This window comes from Lissotriton helveticus, chromosome 2_1 (assembly GCF_964261635.1).
Source record: "Lissotriton helveticus chromosome 2_1, aLisHel1.1, whole genome shotgun sequence".
Taxonomy (NCBI): Eukaryota; Metazoa; Chordata; class Amphibia; order Caudata; family Salamandridae; genus Lissotriton; species Lissotriton helveticus.
The window spans coordinates 1,865,355,928-1,865,382,305 of NC_136059.1; positions in this window are offsets into that span (position 1 = coordinate 1,865,355,928).

Genomic DNA, 26,378 nt, shown 5'->3' on the forward strand with positions numbered 1-26,378 from the left:
CTCACTGATTCCTACGTCTACACACACATTCACTCATTCACCCATACAATCATTCATACATACAATCACTCATCTTTACAACACTATCATATGCACTCATACACCTATACAGACACTCACACTCTGCCACTCATCCATGGAGTTACTCACACACCTAGTCAGTCCTGTAAAGAATCAATCACAGTTCCATTTTCTAATCTACACAGTTAAACATAGAGTACCTTACATTTTCAAACATATACTAACACATACTTACTCTCTTATAGAATCACTGATACAAGTACACATTGATCTGCACAGAGTCACACACCTCCCAGCCAGCCATACACACACTCAGTCTCCCATACAAATACTTGTGCAACCAATCAATAACCCATATAGCTACTTATATAGCTACTGATCAACACATGCAGCAGCTTGCACAACAACAGACATGCTGATGCACACTTTCAGACAGTTTAGTCACTAACCCGTGCATTTAGTAAGACGCATTTAATCACTCACTCATACAGTCAATCACGCACCTACTAAAACCTTCATTCAGACACTTATACATCCACTCATTCTTCAATATGTAAAACATATTTAAACTTTACAGAAACACATAATCACTGGATGTTGTCATCAGTGATGTCATTTGAGATGTCATCAGTGATGTCATCAGTGATGTCATCAGTGATGTCACTGACCATGTCATGAATGATGTAATATGTGACATCATCAGCAGTGGATTGCGGGTGCGCGATATATAGTTAGTGCAACTAACTATATATGGAATTTCAATGGTTTTGTGTGAGTAAAATAAGGTTTTCTAAATGCTAATTCCTAACTATATATGGTCTATAACCTATGTTTTTTTCAGTGTATATATATATATATAGCAATCTGCCTTGAAGTCTGAATTGATGTATAAGTGTCTGAATGGGGAATTTAGTGGCAGAGTGAATGAATATCTAAGTAATTAATTTAAAGTGTCTCACTAAATATATGAGATACTGATTAACATTTGTGAATAACTGCATCACTGTATCTCTTGATGTGTAAAGTACTACATAAGTTGGTTACTAGCTATGTGAAAGTGTATATTAGTTATTAATTAGTTAAGTGATTATTTGTATCTAATAGTGAATGAATGTGTGTGTGGTTGGGTTGGAGGTGTGTGACTGTCCAAAGATGTGTAAATAATTGATTTAGTAGATATATGAGATTAAGACTGTATGCTGAAACAGTTGTTTGCGTGAGTGAATATCTTTATGGGTGTGATAATGAGTAAATATATTTCTCAATAATACATGTCCAACAAACTAGAAATAGAAAAGGCAGTGTATGTGACAGTTGTTGTATATAAATAAGTATACATAAGTCATATGCATAATTGTATACTTGTAATAGTGATTTTATAACACACTCAGTATGAGTTACTATCTACATGAATAAATAAAGTGGTCTTTGTGTAAGTGTGTACCTTAGTAAATATAAGTATGATCAATTGTTTCCATAAGTGAGTAGCATGACTGAATAACTGGATATGATGTAAGCTGGTGTGTAATGTTGATGTAGGTGTATAAGTATATTTAATAGTGTTGTATTGATCTTTGTTACCATGTATGAGTGAATCTATAGGTAATTAATTCGATGTATATGTAGATCTAGAAATCACTAAGTGGCTTTATAGAAACGTGTATTAGTGTGTCAATGCTTTAAAGTACGGTACTTCATATTTTATAATGAGTGTTCAAAAGTTATACTAGTGAAGGATAAAATGTATCAGATTGTCACGTGGATGATCTCATCAGTGATGTCATTTGAGATGTCATCAGTGATGTCATTAGTGATGTCACTGACCATGTCATGATTGATGTAACATGTGACATCATCAGCAGTGGATTGCGGGCGCGTTATTTATAGTTAGTACAACTAACTATAACAGAGGAATTTCAATGGTTTTGTACGAGTGAAATTACCAACTAACTATAACACCCCTGAAACCTGTGGTTTTTTCAGTGAATTTCTGAGGTTTTTTAATTGCTAATTCCTAACTATAACATGTCTGAAACCTATGGTTTTTTTCAGTGAATTTCAAAGGTTTTTTAAATGATAATTCCTAACTAAAACATGTCTGAAACCTATGTTTTTTTCAGTGAATTTCAAAGGTTTTGTAAATGACAATCTTTAAATATATTTATTCTTATATATTTTTTGTATACTGATTTACTAATTTTTTTAAACTATTTATTTTTAGATATTTTATTTTTTAAATTACTTTGTATTGTGTGCCCCCCCTCCTTCCTTTTACTTTTTCTTGGGCCTTGGACACCATCCCCTCGAGCCTGATCCACATATTTAACTTTATTTTATTTTTTTATAGGAAGGGGATTCCTATGGAAGAAAATACAAGTTACTTGTAAGTATACTTAAAACGACTTTTCAGGGTCAGTGCTGGGCTAAAAGATGCAGCACTGGTTTCTCTCCTGATAACAGGTGAGTAAATGGGAATTCGTTGTTCGGATGATATTTAGTGAAAATTTTAAAGTTCCAAAACTCCACACTTAGAAAAATTTGCAAGTGAAACCAGTCAATGTTAGCCTATGAAAGGAAATTCACTTAGCCGGTAAATAGTGTTACCTTTACCTTTTCTTACTCAATGGTGCATCCTGCATCCATCACTGCTGTAACTCCTCTAAACAGTTAAAAGAATGCAAATTACCAAAGACGTGGGGAAGCTCACATTTTTTTTTTTTAATATCGCTAGAATGCGCGGATCATATGCGCACCACCCAATTAAAAAAAATTAGGGGCCCTGGAGGTCCTTGTAGGACCCCCTGAGGAGACCGAGAGGATCAGGGTGTGTCTACCCTCCCCCTTTTCATGTTTGAAACACACATTTCACATGCTTCTTCAGGCTCCCTTGTACCGAGGCATAACATGGCTGCCAACAGTTCTAGTTTCGAATGTTGACAACCACTTGACAGCCAATTAGCCTTCAGCGCGTGATTGAAAGGGTGTGCTTTTGGTACGATGACAATAAACGGAGTATCCGTATTCAATTTGTTTATGGGAAGTGCGCCGCGTGGCCCCCCTCCCGTGGCCAATTCCAGGCACCGGGATCCACAGCCCCCGGGACATGGCTAGTTATATATTATTATTCTATGGAGGAGGGCTGCATAACCCCCTTCCTGATGCCCAAGTGGCCGATGCCCAGTTAAAGCTGTAGGCTGCTTTTTTGAGCAGCCTTGGGACGATTTGGCGGTTTCTGCGTTATTCTGATGCCGCCAGCGGCCCAGTGGGTGCCTGAGTGGCCTTTCTGGAGGCAGATCAGCCTCAATTACTTCTCTTTTATCACTGAGCAGAGGTGTCATTCCCTTTCTCTTGCTGGGGCCGGCCCATTAACATAAGCTTATTGAGCGGGGGCAGGGAGCATGACCAATAGTGGCCTCACTTGTATACAGGTGTGTTTCACCAGTGCAAGCTAATCCATGCTTTTTTTTTAAATCCCCTTTTTTTTTTGTAAAACATCGCCGAAGCAGTGTTTTGCAAAGGCAATATGAAAATGCAGGCCATTTTTTTTTATCGTGCCCGGGTTGATTTTTTATCCCAATCCAACCCTGTCTGAACTCCATCTGTGTATGTACACCCTAGGAGTTGCCTTCACTTTGCGCATGCATGTTTGTGGTAGCGCATGCGTGTTAATGTTTCACATGCACACAATACGTCCCACCGTCTGGCTATGTACCCCTAATGTATTTCATTTTATTTGCACATGCGCAATTACAACATGCCCAATCACAGCTCTCACACCCAGTGACATTATGCTCAACCAGTCATCCTTCTGCATAGCATTTATAACCTGCCAACCTTCTTGAACTTTTCCTATTACTCAGTCACAGCCATTGATAGTGTTCGTATCCACGTCTTCGTAGGTGAGCATTTTTTTTAAGACTAATTAAATTAATTATTCGGAACGCACTTTAAATACTGCGTAAATGCACATTTTTGTTCGATTTGACAATGTTGTGTTTAAGCACACTTTCCTGCTTTTTCATATCATTAAAGTTGACTTCTCAACTTTTGTTTCTGGGCAAATCACTTAATCCTTTTGCGTTTCTTTAATTAGGCAATCGCCACGTGGCGGTTCCCGAACAAATGTGCTACGTGCTGTTCAAGTTAATCCAATGTAGTTTTTCTTGTGTAAGTAGTGCGTCACATGCCCAATGCATTGCAAAAGTAATATTTTTGGCAGTAGTGTATTTTAGCACGATTTCCAGCTCTTATACCTCCAATATCTTGCCTTGGTTGGCGTTGTTTCTGGGCAAATCACTCAATCATGCTGCCTTTAATTTTTTAAAGTAGTGCGCCACTTGCTGCTCCTTCCCCATGCACTGTACATCGATTGGTCAATGTTATATTTTAGCACGCCCTCCATGTTTTTTAATAACGTTAAACTTGATTTGCTGTCCTTTGTTCTGTGCAAATCACTTAATCCTACCACGTTTCTTTAACTTGGCAAGTGCCAAGTGGCCGTTCCCGCAGCAGTGTGCTACGTGCTGTTCAACCTAATGCTAGGTAGTTTTTCTTGTGTAAGTAGTGCGTCACGTGCCCCATGCATTACAAAAGTAATGTTTTCGGCAATGGTGTATTTTTAGCTCGGTTTCCAGCTCTTATACCTCAAATATCTAGCCTTAGTAGGCAATGTTTCTGGGAAAATCACTTAATCCTGCCGTCTTTAATTTTTGAAAGTAGTGCACCACATGCTACTTCCTCCCCATGCACTGCAAATGTATTTGATTGGCCAATGTTGTATTTTAGCACGCTCTCCAAGTTTTTTTAATAACCTTAAACTTGATTTGTCCCCTGTTCTATCTCATTATACAGATATCTCAAACATGGGACGTACTGGTCGCCACAAGCTGTTTATTCCTGCCCATTCACTATACCAGATGGTGGTCTACCGCTCGACATACCAGATCCACTGACTGCTCTCCATATGCTATCAGCCGAAAATTGCAATGGACCTAAAGGAGTTATCAGGTTTGACTTTAACATTTCATGATTGAAAAGCATGCTGAGATAAGCATTGGTGTATTTCATGTGTTTGCAAACATATAACTGTGCTGTTCTCATGTTTGGTAGAATTAGTGGGCATTCTGGTATCAAGAAAAGGAATAAAAACATGTCCTATCGATTTTATTGGCCAAATATGTCATTTGAAATTTAACAATGTGTGTTATAATTTTTCTTGCTTCTATAAATATTTTTTATAAAATGTAAATCTCCATTGTGATAGTCTTATAGACGTTTGTTTCTGAAACCCACGTGTTTCTCATTTAAATGCTTCTTACACGTTTTCAGCCTGCACTTGAGATACAAAGTTTTGAATTTTTTTATTTGAAGACGTGTCTTTCAATTTTCTTGATGTTTATTTCTCAATTTCTAGATCATGGAAGACCAAAAAGGGTTCTATCAGATCAAGGCCAGGAGTTTGTAAATGAAGTGAGTGACCAATCTCGGCCTAACATTTGTATAATGCAATGCTATTTCCTATTTTGCTTGCCAAATATAACCTCTGGTGATTGATGTTCAATCCCAATCCTATTGAGAACAAATGTTTTTATTCACATTTAAATTAATCTTGGACATATGTACAACATATACATTTTGAACTCTTTTTTCCGTTTGCAGAATGTTACATAAATCAGCAGCAAATTGCCGAGGTTGAAGAAAAGTATATCCTCCTGTTCCAGCTGATTACACCGAAGTCTCAAATATGGCATGAACTAGTTGTCTGAAGCCATACAGATGCACACATTTTTAACGGATAACGTTAAGTTAAATACTATCTATATGAGTAGTCGACAAAGTTAAAAAGTAGCAGATATAAGTACTTGAGGGGTTTTTGGTGTCAGATAATGTCCAACTCACACTTGTATGGATGAGTCTGATACAAGGTGGATCTCTGCATAACTGATGGGTGATTAGGTATTAGGATGGCATACAAAGCTCCCAACCTTTTTACTTTTTCTCTTAAAGGGTTCCAAATTAGGGACGAATATTAGGCTGTGCAGTAGAGGTTGACAGTGTTGCTCCACTGGTACTTGGGCCTTCTCATGAAACAGAAGGAGCCTCTCTCAATATCCTTAACTCTTCCCTTCTAAAGTTGACCGGATTCTTAGTCTTCCGCATACTTGCAGTTCCACACCAGTACTCTTTATTGGGGTCTCTTCTTGAAGGCAGTCTTGCATATCCAGCAAGTAACCAGCCAAAGCAGAGTTCAAGTTGTGAACTCTGTTTGCCACAGTGTTTACACAAGGTAACCAGAGCGGCCTAGATATACAATACCTCCAATTAAATGCATTAGAAATAAAAGCGATTATTTACACACCCCTTGCACCACTTTTGCGTCACTTTCAACATGAGAAAAGTAACACAAAATTGGCACAGGAGTTTTGTAAAAAAAAGCCCTAAAAAATATTGTCCTGCATAATGACTTCATCTCTCAGTTAATTCTGTCTCATCTGTGAACCATTTTAAAGACCTGTTCATCTGTGATATAAATGTGACGCAGTAGGCACTTCTATACAGACACGGTTTGAATGCAAGCCTATAAGATAAGTGAAATGTACCAAATACACTGCACACATTAAAAAAATTGAAAATATTGTCGTGTTACTTTGACTTGTAATGTGTGACCTCATTCAGTCACATCGATCTAATTTTAAACACAAATTTTCTTTTTTGTTTTGCAGATTAACTGCAGTACTTCTATTGGAGTCCATATTATATGTTGTTTGTTATATTGTTTTGTTAAAGTTATGGTTCTAGTTATTTATTGTATTGTTATCATTTAGTTATATTTCCAGTTATTTATTGTTTTAATAAAAGTTAATAAAAAAATGCATATGTATTTTTTTTTGTGGGGGTAGCAGTCCACAATAGAAATAATATTTATAAATTGAAGTATAATTCTGAGGCTAGCTCTTCACCAGATCTTTACCAGAGTGTATATCTACAACTTACAGTTCCAATTCAAAAGAATAAAAAGTACAAGGCCATTAGCAACATTGTGTGGTGAACTTCTAACATCTGTGCTCACGTAAGTGTTCTATGAACTGTTACTATAGTAACAGGCAGAAAACCATTTGGGGGTAGGGTTAAAAGTTACTGGCTGTACAGAAACCGTTATATTTACCCTGGATCCTCTACATGATAGAAAGGAAAGCAAAGTAAAACAAAACACTGTGCACCAGATTTACAACCCCCTTGCACCACTTTCGCATCCAACCCCACTACAAAATTACAAGTATGTGGGCCTCAACGACCCCCTCAAGCTCCGGGAAGCCCCACCCCCTGGAATTTGTGTATTGCGGGAGGCAAGTTCAAGTTCAAGTTCAGTAATTTGTATAGCGCACTACTCACCCAGAGGGTCTCAAGGCGCTTGAGGGAGGGGGGGTTCTTTACTTATCGAATATCCAAGTTTTTAGTTGCTTTCTGAAGGAGAGGTGGTTCTGTGTAAGGCGGAGGTGGGTGGGGAGAGAGTTCCAGGTTTTGGCCGCTAAGTAGGAGAAGGATCTTCCTCCCATGGTGGATTTATGGAAGCGCGGAATTGCGGCGAGGGGGTGTAAAAGGACAGGCGCGTGTTGAGGCATTCGGGTCCTAGATCGTAGAGGGCTTTGTGTGCGTGGATGAGGAGACGGAACGTTATTCTCTTGTTGACGGGGAGCCATTGGAGGTCTTTCAGGTGACCGGAAATGTGAGCTTGGCGGGGGATGTCTAGTATGAGTCTGGCTGAGGCGTTTTGGATGCGTTGGAGTTTTTTCTGTAGTTTGGCTGTGGTTCCGGCGTACAGGGTGTTTCCGTAATCCAGTCGGCTTGTGACCAGTGCGTGGGTGACCGTCTTTCTTGTTTCGGTGGGGATCCAACGGAAGATTTTTTTGAGCATGCGTAGGATGTTGAAGCATAATGATGAGACGGCGTTAATTTGTCTGGTCATGGAGAGGGAGGGGTCCAGGATGAAGCCCAGGTTACATGCGTGGTCCGTAGGTATGGGTGCGGTTCCCAGGGCCGGTGGCCACCATGAGTCATCCCAGGCAGAGGGGGATGATCCTAAGATGAGGACTTCCGTTTTGTCCGAGTTCAGTTTTAAACGGCTGTTCTTCATCCACTCGGCTACTTCTTTCATCCCTTCGTGTAGGTTGGTTTTGGCGGTGTTTGGGTCTTTGGTGAGGGAGAGGATCAGCTGGGTGTCGTCTGCATAGGAGATGATGTTGAGGTTGTGTTGGCGAGCGATGGATGCGAGGGGACTCATGTATACGTTGAAGAGGGTCGGACTGAGTGATGATCCTTGTGGTACGCTGCAGTTGACTTTGGTGGCCTCTGATCTAAAAGGAGGAAGGCGGACTCTCTGGGTTCTTCCGGCGAGGAACGAGATGATCCAGTCTAATGCTTTTCCTTGTATTCCGACGTTGCTGAGGCGTTGTATGAGGGTGCTATGACAGACTGTGTCGAAGGCTGCGGAGAGGTCAAGTAGGATGAGGGCAACTGTTTCTCCGTTATCCAGTAGTGTTCGAATGTCGTCTGTCGCTGCAATGAGGGCAGTTTCGGTGCTGTGTTTGGCTCGAAAGCCGGACTGTGAGGGGTCAAGGGATTTGTTGGATTCGAGGAAGGCGGCGAGCTGACTGTTGACGGCTTTCTCGATGACTTTGGCAGGGAATGGGAGGAGCGAGATGGGGCGGTAGTTCTTAAGTTCAGTGGGGTCTGCTGTGGGTCTCTTTAGAAGGGCGCTGAGTTCGGCATGTTTCCAGCTTTCCGGGAAGGTCGTGGAGTTGAGGGAGCAGTTGATGACGTCTCGGAGATGGGGTGCGATAATGGAGTCTGCTTTGTTGAAGATGTGGTGGGGACATGGGTCAGTTGGCGATCCTGAGTGGATGGAGTTCATCAGGTGGATGGTGTCATCGGTGGTGATTGGGTTCCAGGCGTAAAGGTTGTTAGAGGGGGGGTTTGAGTCGGAGGTGGGTGGATTGGACTGGTCTCCAGACTGGTTTTCAAAGCTGTTATGTATGTCAGCGATTTTGTTGTGAAAGAATGAGGCTAGGGAGTCGCAGAGGTCTTGAGAGGGAGTGATGTCGTTGGTGCCCGCGGTGGGGTTGGTAAATTCTTTGACGATGTTGAATAGTTCCTTGCTGTTATGGGCGTTGTTGTCAAGTCGATCCTTGAATGCTGATTTCTTGGTGGATCGGATCATTTGGTGGTGTTTGCGGGTGGCGTTCTTGAAGGTGGTCAGGTTATCAGTGGTTGGGTTTTTTCTCCAGGCTTTCTCGAGGGTGCGACAGGACTTCTTGGATTTCTTAAGTTCATCGTTGAACCAGGGGGCTTTTTTGCTACCTTGCTTGATTTGATGGTTTTTCAGAGGTGCTAGTTCGTCGGCGCTGTGGGTGATCCATTGTGTGAGGTTGGTGGCTGCTTGGTTTTGGTCCGATGATTTGGCAGGAGGGTTTTGGTGAAGCGATGTGAAGAGCTGGTCGGTGTAAATTTTGTTCCAGTTTCTTCGGGGATTTGGTTGTGGGAGGTTGTGGGTCGTGGTCTTTTTGAAGTTGAAGTGAACGCAGCTGTGGTCCGTCCAATGGAGAGTTGTGGTGTGGTTGAAGGAGATGTGCTTGCTGGAGGTGAAGATTGGGTCGAGCGTGTGCCCGGCATAGTGGGTGGGAGTATCAACCAGTTGTTCGAGTCCGAGGTTGGTCAGGTTGTCTAGAAGGGTGGTGATGTTGCTGTCATTTTTCTTTTCCAAGTGGAAGTTGAGGTCTCCCAGTAGAATGTAATCTTCGGAGGGGAGGGCGTGTGGGCTGATGAAGTCAGTGATATCTTCGCTGAAATGTGTGCGGGGTCCTGGTGGCCTGTAGATGAGGGTGCCTCTGAGTGTGGTCTTGGGGTCGGTGTGGATCTTGAAGTGAAGGTGTTCGGCGGATGTGAGGTTGTCATCGGAACTGGTCGTGATGCGGATAGTGTTCTTGTGGACGATGGCGATGCCTCTTCCAGTTTGGTTGATGCGGTCCTTTCGGATGATCTTGTAGCCTTCCGGGATGGCTACGGTGATGTCGGGCGTTGATGAGGCGTTCATCCATGTTTCTGTAAGAAAGGCGACGTCCGGTGATGTGGTGTCGAGTAGGTTCCAAAGTTCAATGGCGTGTCTGTGGATCGAGCGGGTGTTGAGTAGGATGCACTTCAGGTGGTTAGTGTCGGAGTTCTGTGTGGAGTCTGTGGGTTTGGTGAGGATCCTGATGCAGTCGAACTTGCAGGAGTGACAGGTGAAGGGTCCATGGGTTTGTCCTGGGGCGGCTAGGTTGCAGTTTTGGAGTCTGCCGGGATTAAGTGCAGATAGGGTCGCGGCGTCGTATGTTATGCGGGTTGGGTGGGTTTTGCGAGGGCCAGGGGGTTTGGCGCTGGGCGCGGTCCAGGCGCGGACGGGCGTAGACGGGCTTACCTTTGGCGCACCTTCGGCGCGCATGGGGCGCGACCGCTGCGCGCAAAAGCATATGTCATAAGTGGATAGTGGAGGGGGAGCGGCTAGGGAGGAGCAGCTGGGAGGCGGGAGCGGGGTGGAGAGCCGGGCAGGGAGGCACACCAACAAACAACAAAATGGCAGCAAGCCAAAAGCGAAACTGGATTGGGGCACAACCTTAATAAGCGCTATGTAGTGGGCAGTGGAGCCGGCACAATCAGGCATAAAAGAATTATTCAGGCAAAGGCAGCAAAGCACAATAGAATGCTAGTGAATGCGCGCTTTCGCAATATAGCGCTACGATACCAAAATTAACAGAAAACAGGCACTAATAATTGCAGGAGCAATGCGAGCTTTCAGAAAGCAATCAGGCAGTGAAGCGCTACGATACCACAGGGAGCAGCGTGAGGAGCGACCGCTTCTGAAGGCTTCAGGACGGTCACAGCGCTACTACAGGAGGGTAGAGCCTAGAGTATCAGTGGGAGGGAGGAGTAGCTGGGAGGCGGGAGCGGGGTAGAGAGCCGGGCAGGGAGGCACACCAACAAACAACAAAATGGCAGCAAGCCAAAAGTGAAACTGGATTGGGGCACAACCTTAATAAGCGCTATGTAGTGGGCAGTGGAGCCGGCACAATCAGGCACAAAAGAATTATTCAGGCAAAGGCACCAAAGCACAATAGAATGCTAGTGAATGCGCGCTTTCGCAATATAGCGCTACGATACCAAAATTAACAGCAAACAGGCACTAATAATTGCAGGAGCAATGCGAGCTTTCAGAAAGCAATCAGGCAGTGAAGCGCTACGATACCACAGGGAGCAGCGTGAGGAGCGACCGCTTCTGAAGGCTTCAGGAGGGTCACAGCGCTACTACAGGAGCGTAGAGCCTAGAGTATCAGTGGGAGGGAGGAGCAGCTGGGAGGCGGGAGCGGGGTGGAGAGCCGGGCAGGGAGGCACACCAACAAACAACAAAATGGCAGCAAGCCAAAAGCGAAACTGGATTGGGGCACAACCTTAATAAGAGCTATGTAGTGGGCAGTGGAGCCGGCACAATCAGGCATAAAAAATTATTCAGGCAAAGGCAGCAAAGCACAATAGAATGCTAGTGAATGCGCGCTTTCGCAATATAGCGCTACGATAGCAAAATTAACAGCAAACAGGCACTAATAATTGCAGGAGCAATGCGAGCTTTCAGAAAACAATCAGGCAGTGAAGCACTACGATACCACAGGGAGCAGCGTGAGGAGCGGCCGCTTCTGAAGGCTTCAGGACGGTCACAGCGCTACTACAGGAGGGTAGAGCCTAGAGTGTCAGTGGGAGGGAAGAGCAGCTGGGAGGCGGGAGCGGGGTGGAGAGCCGGGCAGGGAGGCACACCAACAAACAACAAAATGGCAGCAAGCCAAAAGCGAAACTGGATTGGGGCACAACCTTAATAAGCGCTATGTAGTGGGCAGTGGAGCCGGCACAATCAGGCATAAAAGAATTATTCAGGCAAAGGCAGCAAAGCACAATAGAATGCTAGTGAATGCGCGCTTTCGCAATATAGCGCTACGATACCAAAATTAACAGAAAACAGGCACTAATAATTGCAGGAGCAATGCGAGCTTTCAGAAAGCAATCAGGCAGTGAAGCGCTACGATACCACAGGGAGCAGCGTGAGGAGCGACCGCTTCTGAAGGCTTCAAGACGGTCACAGCGCTACTACAGGAGGGTAGAGCCTAGAGTATCAGTGGGAGGGAGGAGCAGCTGGGAGGCGGGAGCGGGGTAGAGAGCCGGGCAGGGAGGCACACCAACAAACAACAAAATGGCAGCAAGCCAAAAGTGAAACTGGATTGGGGCACAACCTTAATAAGCGCTATGTAGTGGGCAGTGGAGCCGGCACAATCAGGCACAAAAGAATTATTCAGGCAAAGGCACCAAAGCACAATAGAATGCTAGTGAATGCGCGCTTTCGCAATATAGCGCTACGATACCAAAATTAACAGCAAACAGGCACTAATAATTGCAGGAGCAATGCGAGCTTTCAGAAAGCAATCAGGCAGTGAAGCGCTACGATACCACAGGGAGCAGCGTGAGGAGCGACCGCTTCTGAAGGCTTCAGGAGGGTCACAGCGCTACTACAGGAGCGTAGAGCCTAGAGTATCAGTGGGAGGGAGGAGCAGCTGGGAGGCGGGAGCGGGGTGGAGAGCCGGGCAGGGAGGCACACCAACAAACAACAAAATGGCAGCAAGCCAAAAGCGAAACTGGATTGGGGCACAACCTTAATAAGCGCTATGTAGTGGGCAGTGGAGCCGGCACAATCAGGCACAAAAGAATTATTCAGGCAAAGGCAGCAAAGCACAATAGAATGCTAGTGAATGCGCGCTTTCGCAATATAGCGCTACGATACCAAAATTAACAGCAAACAGGCACTAATAATTGCAGGAGCAATGCGAGCTTTCAGAAAGCAATCAGGCAGTGAAGCGCTACGATACCACAGGGAGCAGCGTGAGGAGCGACCGCTTCTGAAGGCTTCAGGACGGTCACAGCGCTACTACAGGAGGGTAGAGCCTGGAGTATCAGTGGGAGGGAGGAGCAGCTGGGAGGCGGGAGCGGGGTGGAGAGCCGGGCAGGGAGGCACACCAACAAACAACAAAATGGCAGCAAGCCAAAAGCGAAACTGGATTGGGGCACAACCTTAATAAGCGCTATGTAGTGGGCAGTGGAGCCGGCACAATAAGGCACAAAAGAATTATTCAGGCAAAAGCAGAAAAGCACAATAGAATGCTAGTGAATGCGCGCTTTCGCAATATAGCGCTACGATACCAAAATTGACAGCAAACAGGCACTAATAATTGCAGGAGCAATGCAAGCTTTCAGAAAGCAATCTGCATGGCCCTCCGCCTGGTGCCCCTGAGGGCCCTTGTAACTACTACGATCGGCTCCTGCAGTGACCCGGGGTGCCTACCCCCGGTAGACTGCTGTTTGCTTTGACAGAGCAGGACTCTCACGACTCCCGCCCTCCCATAGCAAACATAGGGGCCGATTAGGAAGGAGGTTAATCCACATCCCCCGGGCCTGCAGAAGCCACCGCCGGCCTGGAGGATGCGGGTTAACCGCCTCGGCCACAGACAACACCCACCGCCAGATTAGGATGGCGGTGGGATTGCGGTGGGACCAGCGGCAGGCGGCTGGTCCATCCGCCGCTGATCCGCGGGGTGTGGAGGGTTATTTGGTGACGGTGTCTGCAAGACACCGTCAGCCAAATTAGGATGTGCACGGACACATGCTTTTCCGCGGCGGCCTTTCCCCTTTGGAAAAGCATGTGGAGATTGGTGTTTGGGGGCCCGTTGCGGGCCCCCAGGGTGTCGGGGGTGCACATGAGGGGTACCTATGGTACTCCCCAACATTTACATGCACAAAGCGGCAGGCACAAAGCGGTGCCTGCCGCTTTGTGCATGTAAATGTAATACATGCAGTTTTAAGATTGCGGCGAGTGCTGCTTCAAGTAGCACCCGCCGCAATGTTAAACACACAGGATGTGACTGCCAGGGTGGCGGTCACATTCTAATTTGCACGGAGGGACCGATGCTGCTCCTGCGGACGGTCCCTCCACCTCTGGGGTGGCGGACGGACGCAGGTTCGTCCGCCATCCTAATCGGCCCCATAGTTTGCATTTTGAAAGACAGAACAGTGAAATCTATTCTCACTTTCAAAATCCAAAGCAGATTGCATTTCCCTATACAAATTAACATCTACCCATGTAAAACAGCAATACTGGCTTCCGAAGAACGCAAAAGTTCATCAAAGTATGTTGCTAAAAAAACAGCAAGTGTGCTCTACTTCTTAATATATCTACCTCATCCTATGTAATGTTATTTTCAATCACGTTCTGATAGCCAATAAGAATCATGCTTTTAAAAAACAGAAACATGCACCCTAGTTTTCTGTGTAGAATGTTGCCAAACAACCAATCATTTCCTTTCTGTTTTAATGTCACTTTTCCCCCAAACTCCCTTTGTCTATTCTAACATATGCCAAAGGCAGAAATGGAACTACTCCAATCTATTTTGTCCACAGATTGAGAAAACTAGGAAAAAATGTGAATAAATCTGTTTCTACTTTTGTCTGGGACTATAGAATGGAGTCCATATACCACAACAATCTGCATTTCAATATGCATGGCATCTATTGGAGAGATGCTGTACATTTTACAGATGAAGGGAACAGAGTCTTTCTCATCGGTACTTAGTTGTAAGTACTAAAATATCTCAATAAACACAAGGGCTCTTTTTAGAGCCACCCAACATCTATACACATAAGCTTGATCTATATCTCAAAAATACATGCTTCTTTTTTTTCGGCGACGGAATGCGCGGATCCTACGTGCATCCTTTGACTTAAAAAAAATATATATACTGTTAGACCTGGGGGTCTCTAGTTGGCAGAGGTAGGTACCACTGTCCAAATAGGGACCCTTGCTTCTAGTCAGGGCAAGGAGATAACCCTCTGAGATAACCCCTGCTCACCCTCTAGGTAGCTTGGCACGAGCAGTCTAGGCTAACCAGAGGCAATGCGTAAAGTATTTGTACCAATACTCACAGTAACACAGTGAAAACAACACAAACTGACTCCACAACAGTTTAGAAAAATAAAGGTATTTTAATCTAAACTACACAAGACCAAAATGACAAAAATCCAACATACACAGTTCAAGAATATGGTTTCAAAAGAGTTCTTAAGGTTGCGTTAAAATTCTTAGGTTGCGATAGAATTCTCTACGTTGCGATAGAATTCTCTACTGATGCGTGAAAAGTTCACAGTTGCGTCACGTTTACTCACAGTACCTTTTAGTTGCAACAAAGTTCCAAAAGCAGAAGCTGGTGCGGTGGAAAACAAGCGATGCGTTGCTCCTGAGACCCTGGGGAGGCGATGCGACAGCCCCGCTGCAGCAGCGGGCGTGTTGCGACGAATCCGGTCTGTATGGGGAGGAAGGCCACTTGTATGGATTCCGATGCGTAGGTTCCGTAGGAAGTCTGTTCTCGCAAAGGCACGATGCGACGATCTCGTAGGGGCTGCGACGATCTCCGGGGCGACGATGCGCGGTCCAGCGGGGATCCTCTCTCTCGCAGCTCCTCGATGCGTTGATTCTGCGACGATGATCGCAGCGACGCGATGCGGTCCGCAAGCAAGCGGGGCGGTGTTCTCACCCAGCGACGACAGGCTCTGCGACGATACTCGCAGCGATGTTCGATTCTCCAGCACCGGTCTGGTGCGTCCCGCAAACGAAGGATGCAACGTCTCTGGCAGCGGCGTCAGGCGCTGCGACGATCTCGACCTCCGTAGCGGCGGGAAACTTCTCGCACTGTCGGGGATGCGCTCCGCAAGCGAGCGATGCGACACTTTTCAGTTTCAAAAGTCACTCAAGCTTAGTTTCAAGCTTCCCAGCTCAGGTACAACTTCCAGAGGCCCCACAACTGGATCAAGCACTCTAGGAAGGACAGAACTCTCTCAGCAGAGTTCAGGGAAGCTGGGGGTGAAGTCCTTTTGTTCCTGGGACTTCAAAACAGGGAGCCAGCTCTTCTCAGGCCCTTGGAGATTCCTTCAAGACAGGGGACACAGCACACAGCAAAGTCCTCCCCCTCTCCTTGGCAGCAAAGCAACAGCAGGTCAGTCCAGCAGAGCAACAGCAGGACAATCTTTCTTCTTTAGGTTCAGCTTTCTCCTTGGCAGAAGTTCTTTCTTGATTCCAGGATGATCTAATTTTCTGTTGTCAGGGGTCCTGTACTTATACCCCTAAAGTCTTTGTTCTTTTGGTGCATGTGGGCCCTGAGCCCGGTATGAACCAGTTCTGGGTGGATCCTGAGCACTTTGGTTGGCTGGCTGAATCTTTCCTTTCAGAGTGAGGGGCAGGGTCCTCAGCCGCCCAGCAGGGGGGTGGAGCCAGCATTGTGGAAGGCAGGCACAGCCTTATTCAGCCCAGGTGCTAACTCCTCCCACCACTCCAGTTGCAATTGCAGTCATTCAGCCTAGTGCTGACTCATCCAGCCTCCTGGGGAATTCCCCAGCTCCTGTCACTCTCAAACCAGACAGTCAATACACAAACAGGCCCAGGCACACAGAAGGGTCAGACAAGAGAACAGCAACTTTCTAAAAGTGCTGTCCTCAAACACAGGATTTAAAAACAACCTTTCCTAAAAGATGTGTTATTAAGTTCTGAGTTCAGGGATACTAGATACTTATGTCCTATCTTGTTGCTATGGGAAGAAATGCTTAACCACTGTAGCCAGCATCCCCCATGTTAACCTATGGAGCAAGATAGCCTTACAGTAGTGAAAAACGAAAATGGCTGCCATTCACTACCAGAGCATGTCACCTGCACTAGTACATGCTCTACCTTTTACATACACTGCACCCTGCCCAGGGGGGTACCTTGGGCCTTCCATAGGGGTGACTGATGTGCACAAAAAGGGAAGGGTTAGGCCTGGTCAGTGGGGACACTGACCAGGAAGACATGGCAGTTCTAAACTGCACACAGGCACTGCAGTGTCAGGCCCGAGACATCATTTTAGGGCTACTCCTGTGGGTGGCACAATCAGTGCTGCAGGCCCACTAGTAGCATTTGTCATCACCAGCCCTGGCACACCCAGTGCACTTTACTAGGGACTTCATGGTGATACAAATATGCCAAACATGTATATTCAATCAGAATAACAATTTACACAGAGAGCATATGCACTTTAGCACTGATCAGCAGTGGTAAAGTGCGCAGAGTCCTATTGCCAACAGCCACGGGTCAGGAAAAATAAGGGAGGAAGAAGCAAAAAGTTTGGGGATGACCCTGCAAGAAGGGCCAGTTCCAACACAACCCCCTTCCAGCCTAAAGCCAGGGTAGACCAAACGATACCTCGATGGGATTCCCTGCTTAAGGCGATAGAACACGGAAACTGGCCCACCCAGCAAGGCAGTCCTGTTCTATGCCATCCTAAACCCAGTTGGATCACTCTATCCATACTCTCAGGGTCCACCATGCCAATCCATGTGGAACCCTTCTCCTCACCTGTGGATACCACCTGTGCAGCACCTAACCTTAATTTCCTCACAGGTGTGTCCCAACAGACCGCCAGCAAGTGACCACCAACAGTGATCAGGGATGAGACCCAGGCCTCATGCCTCTCATGGCTCCCAAACTCCTGTGGCATCAGAGGGTGGGGGGCAGTAGCCCCAGGTGCTTGGCACCCTTTGTCCACTCCCTCTCTTGTCAGGTCAGGTCTGACACTCTGGCACTGACCCACCAGTCCCGGACCTGTATCCGGTGGCTGGACAGGAGGCTGGGGTGGGCTTCCCCACACCCGGCCCTCTTCTTCCTTGGGGCTCTGTACCCTCCAACCAGGAACGGTACCCCCTTCTAGAATAGTCAGGGCACCTGTGGCAGGTATCCTGCACCATTCACCCACCAGGTCAGGGGTGCTATCCTGCAACTGGTATTCCAGGTCAGGGGGGACACCCCAGACCTGGCCCTCAAACCTAGGCTCCAAAGCCTCCAGGTCAGACAACACCTGAACCTGGCTTCCCCACCCAGGGACTAACCCCTGCAGTGGAACACTTGCCTGGCGCACCAGGACTTCACTCACGGAGGTGCCTATACTAGTAGACTGTACCCACCTGGCCAACACAATGGTGTGGCCCAGTCCACCCCCAGGGTGAGACTCCTGCCCTCCTTCCAGGGGCAACCCTGTCCACCAAGACAACCAAGAACACAACTTTCCTACCAGTGCAGGACCTCCCTCCAGCAACTGGTATCCCAACCTAGGGTTTAACCCCTCAGTTTGTACCGGGGTCAGGGGCGAGTACTCCCTCCCTCTGCACCCCCTTCCAGAGCGCTGCACCCTCCCTACTGGAGGGGTACCCCTGGGAACCATATTGGTCAGGACACTGGTTACAGATGTCCTTCCTTCCAGGTCAGGCAAATCCTGAACCTGGTCTCCCAACCCAGGGACCAAAACCTGTGGTTGTGCATTTGCCTGGCACTCCAGGACTTCTGGGGACTCACATAGTACCCCCTTGAGGGTGACACACAACTCATGTGTCCTGTGACAGTCTGCCTGGCGCAGATCTCCAGACCCCTGTCCACCTGACAGTGCGGGAAGATCCCCCAAGACAGAAGTGAGGTCACCATGGTCACTCACTGGGGACTCAGCCCTCCCGACTGGTCCCTGACCCACTGGTTCTCCCACTGGGGACTCCTTCCCCCTCTCACCCCTCAGTCTGGACTTCTGTACCCTCCCAAGTGGAGCGACACTGCCAGACACCAGAACTGATGGAGGCCTGGTTACAGGCACTCCCCGTTCCCCAGACACTAGGAGATCCTCCTCAAATGGCCTACAAGTACAGTCTAGGTCCCCAACCTGGTGTTCCCTTAAAGAACCCTCCAGGCCTTGAGACTGGGTTTCGGGCACTGTGAGACACACCGTCCCACACTCATTCCTTCTCCACTGAGACCGGACATGAGCCCCTACACCCCTCCCAATACACTGGGACCTAACTGGGCTACACTGAACCTCTTCCACCTCACAGGTCTGGAAGACATCTGAGCCACTCCTTTTGGGATCACTCCCCAATGCCTCCTCAGACTCTCTGGAATTCACCAAGAGGTCTGACTCCAACGCAAGCTCTCTGGGGTCAGAGAACTCACACTCCACCGGGTGTTGGCATAGCTCTGAAAAACAGGGACTTAAAATATGCTCTCCAACAAATGAATCGCACAGCCCCCCACAGTTGTTAACCAAGCTACCCTTTGCCTCACCCTCCAGTGCCTCACACAAGTACCCCACACCACTCTCCTGAGACTGGCAAGACAGTATCTGACTGTCTCTGTCACACAACCCACACTCTTCTGGCTGGTCTTCACATACACACACCAAGGTTTCTACCATGGGGGAACCCCTCTCCCTGTACCTCTCATCTAGAGTCAGTAGAGTGTCCCTCCCACCACTAGGAATATGGTCCCCTGTGCCAGTCCCCCAATCTAATTCAGGGACACTGCACTCCACTGGAACTACATCATAAACCTGAACCCCCTGGTGTATGTCGACCCCCTCCCTCAAGTCAGGCGCCACATCTCTGGGTGTTTGTACCTCTCTCTCCGCACTAGTTATCATAATCATGCTGCCACCATCTGAGCTGGACTCCACCTCCAACTCAGCAAAGCTCCTTCCTTGAGCGTCCCATTTTTCTTTCTGGGCTAAGGCCCACCGGATCATACCTTCCTTGCTTAGCCGGTCTAATTCTCTGCACCTTTGCTCAGTAGCAAGGAGCCACTCATCTTTCTCTTCCTCACAGTCAGAGAAGTCCTCCTCCTCAGAATCATCTGCTAATGTTGCTTCCCAAATTCTGGCCTCATGGGAATACAGGCATGCCTCAAGATCCCTCCTTGTGGAACCTTTCTCCATGGGCAGCCCCCTCTTCTTGCAAAAGGCTTTTATCTCCTCTTCTGTGTAGATGCACAGGTGGAAAAAGTTGACTTCCATTTTGGCAGGATTTTACAGGTGCAATACTAGCCAGAGTCTCAATATCCAAAAATACTTCCAGGAGGACACCGGAAAAAACAAACAGTATGTGGTGGCGTCGTGGTCTGCACTCACTAGTGATGTACACCAATTACTGTGGGTCAAGTACAAATACAAGTTCAAATCCCACCGCCTGACCACCAATGTTAGACCTGGGGGTCTCTAGTTGGCAGAGGTAGGTACCACTGTCCAAATAGGGACCCTTGCTTCTAGTCAGGGCAAGGAGATAACCCTCTGAGATAACCCCTGCTCACCCTCTAGGTAGCTTGGCACGAGCAGTCTAGGCTAACCAGAGGCAATGCATAAAGTATTTGTACCAATACTCACAGTAACACAGTGAAAACACCACAAACTGACTCCACAACAGTTTAGAAAAATAAAGGTATTTTAATCTAAACTACAAAAGACCAAAACGACAAAAATCCAACATACACAGTTCAAGAATATGGTTTCAAAAGAGTTCTTAAGGTTGCGTTAAAATTCTTAGGTTGCGATAGAATTCTCTACGTTGCGATAGAATTCTCTACTGATGCGTAAAAAGTTCACAGTTGCGTCACGTTTACTCACAGTACCTTTTAGTTGCAACAAAGTTCCAAAAGCAGAAGCTGGTGCGGTGGAAAACAAGCGATGCGTTGCTCCTGAGACCCTGGGGAGGCGATGCGACAGCCCCGCTGCAGCAGCGGGCGTGTTGCGACGAATCCGGTCTGTATGGGGAGGAAGGCCACTTGTATGGATTCCGATGCGTAGGTTCCGTAGGAAGTCTGTTCTCGCAAAGGCACGATGCGACGATCTCGTAGGGGCTGCGACGATCTCCGGGGCGACGATGCGCGGTCCAGCGGGGATCCTCTCTCTCACAGCTCCTCGATGCGTTGATTCTGCGACGATGCTCGCAGCGACGTGATGTGGTCCGCAAGCAAGCGGGGCGGCGTTCTCACCCAGCGACGACAGGCTCTGCAACGATACTCGCAGCGATGTTCGATTCTCCCGCACCGGTCTGGTGCGTCCCGCAAACGAAGGATGCAACGTCTCTGGCAGCGGCGTCAGGCGCTGCGACGATCTCGACCTCCGTAGCGGCGGGAAACTTCTCGCACTGTCGGGGATGCGCTCCGCAAGCGAGCGATGCGACACTTTTCAGTTTCAAAAGTCACTCAAGCTTAGTTTCAAGCTTCCCAGCTCAGGTACAACTTCCAGAGGCCCCACAACTGGATCAAGCACTCTAGGAAGGACAGAACTCTCTCAGCAGAGTTCAGGGAAGCTGGGGGTGAAGTCCTTTTGTTCCTGGGACTTCAAAACAGGGAGCCAGCTCTTCTCAGGCCCTTGGAGATTCCTTCAAGACAGAGGACACAACACACAGCAAAGTCCTTCCCCTCTCCTTGGCAGCAAAGCAACAGCAGGTCAGTCCAGCAGAGCAACAGCAGGACAATCTTTCTTCTTTAGGTTCAGCTTTCTCCTTGGGAGAGGTTCTTTCTTGATTCCAGGATGATCTAATTTTCTGTTTTCAGGGGTCCTGTACTTATACCCCTAAAGTCTTTGTTCTTTTGGTGCATGTGGGCCCTGAGCCCGGTCTGAACCAGTTCTGGGTGGATCCTGAGCACTTTGGTTGGCTGGCTGAATCTTTCCTTTCAGAGTGAGGGGCAGGGTCCTCAGCCGCCGAGCAGGGGGGTGGAGCCAGCATTGTGGAAGGCAGGCACAGCCCTATTCAGCCCAGGTGCTAACTCCTCCCACCACTCCAGTTGCAATTGCAGTCATTCAGCCTAGTGCTGACTCATCCAGCCTCCTGGGGAATTCCCCAGCTCCTGTCACTCTCAAACCAGACAGTCAATACACAAACAGGCCCAGGCACACAGAAGGGTCAGACAAGAGAACAGCAACTTTCTAAAAGTGCTGTCCTCAAACACAGGATTTAAAAACAACCTTTCCTAAAATATGTGTTATTAAATTCTGAGTTCAGGGATTCTAGATACTTATGTCCTATCTTGTTCCTATGGGAAGAAATGCTGTTAACCACTGTAGCCAGCATCCCCCATGTTAGCCTATGGAGCAAGATAGCCTTACAGTAGTGAAAAACGAAAATGGCTGCCATTCACTACCAGAGCATGTCACCTGCACTAGTACATGCTCTACCTTTTACATACACTGCACCCTGCCCAGGGGGGTACCTTGGGCCTTCCATAGGGGTGACTGATGTGCACAAAAAGGGAAGGGTTAGGCCTGGTCAGTGGGGACACTGACCAGGAAGACATGGCAGTTCTAAACTGCACACAGGCACTGCAGTGTCAGGCCTGAGACATCATTTTAGGGCTACTCCTGTGGGTGGCACAATCAGTGCTGCAGGCCCACTAGTAGCATTTGTCATCACCAGCCCTGGCACACCCAGTGCACTTTACTAGGGACTTCATGGTGATACAAACATGCCAAACATGCATATTCAATCAGAATAACAATTTACACAGAGAGCATATGCACTTTAGCACTGATCAGCAGTGGTAAAGTGCGCAGAGTCCTATTGCCAACAGCCACGGGTCAGGAAAAATAAGGGAGGAAAAAGCAAAAAGTTTGGGGATGACCCTGCAAGAAGGGCCAGTTCCAACATATACTATCTTACTTTTTTGGCATTACTAGTCCTTATGTGACCCTTTGAGCAGGCCTAGGGGTCAGGGTGTGTCTAACCTGCCCCCTTTTCACATTTTGCACACATATTTCACTGACTTCCTCAGCGTCGCTTCTACCGAGGCACAAAATGGCTGCCAACAACTCCTGATTTTGAATGTTTACAACCGCTTGACAGCCAATTAGAATTCAACGCGTCATCGGGACGGTGCGCTTATCCTACGAGGCCAATCCTCGCACAATCCGCGGATCCTCCGCGCCCATAGATATATAAATGACTTGAACCGTAATTTTCAAAGAAACTACTGAACAGACTGTCACCAGATTTGCGAAAGGCACAAGTCGGAACTGAGGACTACCTCTCTGCCAAATTTGGTGTAATTCCGTTCAGCCGTTCGGGCTGTAGCCGTGGCTAAAGGTCCTGTGGGAAATTGCATGGGGATAACACATTTTGGGACCCCCTTTTTTCTCGGCCCCTGCTTCACCAATCACCCCCAAACTTTCAGGGAAGGAGCGTACCGGAGTTGGCCAAAAGTTTGGAAAATTTCAAGAAGATTCATCAATCGACGCCAAAGTTCTTGCCAATAGAATGTTGCGGTTTTCCTATGGAAAATAGGTCCTAACTATAACTACCTACTGGCAACCACATATATATATATATGTTAGGAATTAGCATTTAAAAAACCTTAGAAATTCACAGAAAAAACCATAGGTTTTAGGGGTGTTATAGTTAGCTAGACATTTCACTCGTACAAAACCATTGAAATTCCCCTGTTATAGTTAGTTGTACTAGCTATAACTCACGTGCCCGTAATCCACTGCTGATGATGTCACATATTACATTATTCAGGGGTGTTATAGTTAGCTAGACATTTCACTCGTACAAAACTATTGAAATTCCCCTGTTATAGTTAGTTGTACTAGCTATATCTCATGCGCCCGTAATCCACTGCTGATGATGTCACATATTACATTATTCATGACATGGTCAGTGACATCACTGATGACGTCACTGATGACATCTTAAATGACATCACTGATGACATCACTAATAACACCATCCAGTGAATGTGGTTTGGTTTTGTTATTTAAATATGTATTATATATATAGAAATCTGCATTGAAGAATGAGTGGATGTATAAGTGTCTGGATGGAGCATTTAGTAGCACTGTGTTGGACTGTCTAAGTGACTACTTTAAAGTGTCTCACTAAATATATGGGATACTGATTAAACTGTGTAAATATCTGTTTCACTGTATCTCTTGTTGTGTAGACTACTACATAAGTTGGTTTCCACCTCAAAGTCTATATTACTATTAATTAGTTAAGTGAGTATCTGTATGGGATAGTGAATGTATTTGTGGTTGGATGGGAGGTGTGACTGTCCAAAAATGTGTAAATAGTTTATTTAGTAGTTATATGAGTTTAATACTGCACGTGGAAACACTTGTTTGGGTGAGTGAATCTCTTTAAGGGTGAGATGATAAGTAAATACATTTGTCAATGATACATATCCAACAAAGCTAAAATATACAAGGCAGTGTATGTGATACTTGTTGTTTATAAATAAGTATACATAAGACTCAGTAATTGTATGAGTGACTGTATTGAAAACTGTATACCTGTAATACTGATTTTATAACACAAAAGTTACTATCTATAGGAATAAATAAAGTAGTTTTTTTATAAGTGTGTTGCTTAGTAAATGTAAGTATGATCAATGTTGGCATAAGTGTGTAGGATGACTGCATAAGTGAACTGGATGTGTGCTGGTGTGTAATGTTGATGTAGGTGTATTTGTATATTTGATAATGCTCTATTGATCTTTGTTAGCATGTATGAGGGAATCTTTAGGTAAGTGTTTATATGTGTGTTTAGATGTATGTGTTAGGTGGAAATTTCTGTTAAAATAGAAAATTTTAAATGCTCAAAAATACTGAAATGAACCACTCATAGTTTATAGAGCTAATTATTACTTGTGCCCTTGCAATGCACTGCTTATGACCGCACATATTACAACACTCATGTTCAAAGATATAATTGATGACAACGCTGATGACATTCAAATGACATAATCGATGACATCAGATTTCATCAATTATAATTTCTAACTAACAAAATTGTATTAAGGCACCAAGGGGGCCATCTGGGATCACACCATGAGACCCAGGGCCCCCTTTTAAGTCATTTGAGGCCCTGAGTCCTAAAATGGCGTCTTGGTTGATTTTGCCGGCTGCCAATTTTGATCTGTTGATCTCACAAGAGTCTCCGGGCACTAGATAGCTATCATGTTTTAACCTTAATTTTTCCAAAACTACTGAACAGATTTACACCAAATCACAAGTAGATCACTTTCTGGATAAAGCTCTGTCACTGTGCCAAGTTTTGTGTAATCCTGTTCAGCTGGTTTTGCTGTAGCTTTTTCAAACTTTCCAGATTAAAAATGTATGGAGAAAAAGCATTTTGAGCCTACCCACTTCATTTACATGATCCCTGCCGGACAGATTATCTTGCGACTTTACAGGAAGATACACTCTTTTTGGAAAGTTTCATGAAAATTTATCAAACAGCTATTCTTGGATCATTGGAAGAGTTACTTTTTCTTTTGGCTTTGAATCCATCATTCATGCTGATGACAGAATTTATTTTTAACAGAAGTATATCTGGAAAAAAAAACTATTTACAAATATGCTCAGTTTTCAACTTTCTGAAGAATTTCAATCATTTTCGTTTCTCAAATCTGCCATTTGGGCTAACTCGAGTAACAGTCATGTGATGTCATGTTAGTTTCAGACTTTTCAGTTGCATCCCAGGTGAAACTGGCCTGTTGTCTCTTGTGGACAACAGTAATGGATTATCGTGGTCTTATGACAATTTCGTGTTTAAATTGGAATGAGCTAATGCACTGTGTCTAGGAATGTCAAATGATCAACGGCAACGACTGACCCTTTTCTAGGAATCAAATACATGTTCACATTTCTCCAGTCCTGAATTAATTACCCTGGTACCCAGTCAAGAAACGCTCTTTATCCAGGAGATAGTTAGTTCATTATGACAGGCGGCCCACTGGCTTGCTAGGATGGTGGAGGTTCTAGACCACCTTGGAGGATGTGTCCTGCACTATTGAAAGATCACTGTCTGGAATCTCTGCTATGTGTTGCAAAGCACTGAAGGTTTTGGACTGGGCACAATGTTTATCGATCCCGCTCTGCAAACGTTTTTTTGCAAACAAAAAATAAAGTCCCAAAGCAGGAGTTTGCCTTCACAATACAAACATTAAATAACCCTACATGCATGAAGTGTTCTCCCTGCACAAGGGGGCCATTCAGAATCCCACCGGCCTCTGTCAGTAATGCCTTGCTTGACATAAAAATCCTTTACAGCCTTGAAGTTTAGGATTCAATCCAACATATACGAAATGGCTATATGCAAGGGGTTGATTGGTGAACTGCCACAAAACACCTTTCTAGCGTACACAACCAGTCAAATGAGAGCAGTGCCTAGTTATAACTCTTTATCCTTTAACATGTCCAACGCGCAAGCCAACAAAAACTCTCGAGATAGCCATTTAACAAAACTGTGATTCAGAGTGAAAGGGACATGATCAACAGAAGGATTGTCCTGCAAATCAACAGGCGCACGTCTGAGTTAAATTTAAACAAACATGAGCCATTTCAGATTACACTCTCAGCAGGGCTGGGTGATCACACATCGATCACAAGCTCGTTCAG